The sequence below is a fragment of the Elephantulus edwardii genome, unplaced genomic scaffold, assembly GCF_000299155.1.
Source record: "Elephantulus edwardii isolate Elephantulus edwardi_28Jun2011 unplaced genomic scaffold, EleEdw1.0 scaffold00268, whole genome shotgun sequence".
NCBI lineage: Eukaryota > Metazoa > Chordata > Mammalia > Macroscelidea > Macroscelididae > Elephantulus > Elephantulus edwardii.
In genome coordinates this window covers 1,202,193-1,204,757 of record NW_006400018.1, presented here as the reverse complement: position 1 = coordinate 1,204,757, position 2,565 = coordinate 1,202,193, and the positions used below count along the sequence as shown (strand labels likewise).

The 2,565-nt window shown below is 40.4% G+C and overlaps 1 pseudogene; it reads left to right on the top strand.

The window, feature by feature from the left end:
• Positions 1-2,018: 2,018 nt before the first annotated feature.
• On the top strand, positions 2,019-2,342 carry LOC102844851 (annotated as a pseudogene).
• The last annotated feature ends 223 nt before the right edge of the window (positions 2,343-2,565 follow it).

Sequence of the window (2,565 nt, the reverse complement as noted above, 5' to 3'; positions counted from 1 at the left end):
ATGTCCCTCTCCAAGGACCTCTCCCTCCTTACAACATGTCCAAAGTATGTCAGATGAAGCCTCACATTCTTCTCCAACACCACAGTTCAAAGGCATCAATTCTGTCATTCTGATTCATTGTCCAGTGCTCAGGTGCATAGAAAGTGACCAGAAAGACAACAGCCTGAATCAGATGCACCTTAATCCTCAAACTGACATCATTGTTCCTTGGAAATTTAGAAAGTTCTCTGACTGCAGACTTTTCCAGTGCAATACATTTCCTGATCTCCTGACTACTGGTACCAAGTGTATGGACTGTAAATACAAGTAAGATGAAGTCACTGACAATCTTGATCTTTTCACCATCTATAATGATGCTGCCTATTGGTCCAGTGGTGAGATTTTCTGCCTTCTTGACATTGAGATGCAATCCATATTGAAGTCTATAGTCTTTGATCTTCTGTAGTAAATGCTTCAAGTCCATAATGAAGACGTAATAATCTCTGCCTTCCACGTTGTTGAGAGAAAGGGGATTATGAGAAGGAAGAAAGCAAGCCATTCTTTTTTGAAAGGGCCGAACTCGCTTGGCATTTCTTAAGCTGAAGAAATTGAAGAATAACCCTTGAGTTGCAATACTTAAGGATGCTTTGGGCAGAATATTAAATGATCTGGGAAGCATTAAAAGAAGATGGAAGGAGTATACAGAGGCACTATACCAAAAGGAATTGGTGGACATGGAAGAATTTCATGTGGTGATGAAGGAAGAAGTTCAAGCTGCTCTGAAGAAATTGGCAAAAAACAAGGCCCCAGGAATTTATGGCATACCAATTGACATATTTCAACAAACAGTTGCTGCCATGAATGTGCTCACCAAGTTGTGCCAAGAAATCTGGAGGACAACCACCTGGCCGACTCTGGAAGAGATCCTTATTTGTTCCCATTCCCAAAAAAGGTACCCGTCAAAGTGCAGAAATTATCAAACAGTATCATTAATATCACACGCAAGCAAGATTCTGCTGAAAATTATCAAAAAACAGCTGGAACAGCACATCAACCGAGAACTGCCAGATGTGTAGACTGGGTTTAGAAGAGGCCGTGGTTCCAGGGATATTAAAGCTAATATTAGATGGATTTTGGCTGAAAGCAGAGAGTACCAGAGGAATGTCTGTGTTTCATTGACTCTGAGGCATTTAACTGTAGATTACAGCAAACTGTGGCTGACTCTGAGAAGAATGGGAATCCCAAAACACCTGATTATGCTTATGTGAAACCTATACTTGGACTAGGAGGCAGTTGTCAGAATAGAGCAAGGAAACACTTCATGATTCAAAATTCGGAAAGGTATACACCAGGGATGTATCTTATATTCCATACCTTTTCATTCTATATGTGAGATAGATCATCCTGGACACTGGACTCTATAAGGGGGAATGTGACATCAGGATTGGAGGAAGACTCGTCAATAACCTGCATTATGCAGATGATACAATCTTGTTTGCTGAAACTGAGGAGCACCTGAGGTATTTGCTGCAGAAGGCCAAGGACTGTAGTCTTCAATATGGATTGAATCTCAACATAAAGAAAACAAAGATTCTTATCACTGGGTCAATTGGCAGCATCTGATAGATGGTGAAGAGATTGAGATTGTTGACAGCTTCAGTTTGCTTGGCTCTACAATCAACACTCTTGGTACCAGCAGCCAGAAAATCAAAAGATGAACTGCATTGTGAAATTCTGCTATAAGGACTCTCTCCAGGGAAGCCAGAGAGAGGCTCACGGCGTCCTGTTTCCCCAGAAAGCTACTAAAGTCCCTGTGGAAACAAAGTAGAATTTCGTTGTTTTGTTTGTTTGTTTGTTTGTTTTTATTTTGTGTGTGTGTGTACCATCAAATCAGATCTGACTGGTACAGGAGGATATTGCGCCTCCTTCTCCGGCAGAGCGTCTGGTGGATTCGAACCGTGTTCCTCTGGGATTACAGTGCAGCTTCTTGCCACTAGGCCACCAGAGCTCCCCTATAAAGTAGAATTTCGAAGAACACAATGGATGGAGAGGAGAAAACTTATGGTGGCTGTGAAGGCCCAGATGCCATGTATGTCAAATTGATATCTTCTGATGGCCATGAATTTATGAGAACATGCACTCACATCAGTAACAATAAAAGCCATGTGGAGTGGCCCAGGTCAGTTTGTTGAAAAGGAAAGCAATGAGGTAAATTTTAGAGTTCACACATGCTATCAAAAGTTTGCATATATTTTACCCATAAGGTTCGCTGCCTGAACACCTCCACTGAGATTCCCAAATTCCCAATTGCACCTGAAATTGCACTGGAACTGCTGATGGCTGCAAACTTCTTAGATTGTTAAATAAAATAAATTCTAATAAACTGTTAGCTTTTTTCAGTATTTAGTAGCTACAGTTCAGTTAGTAATTTTTTTCATATAGCATGTTGCCTAAATGCAGTTGAACAATATAAAGTTCATTGCAAATCAGATTATCTCCTGGTCTTTTTCCCATAGCAATCAGAGTTAAAATGTGTTTACTGTATCAAACCAATTAAGGACATTTTCACAAACAAATAAACAGATA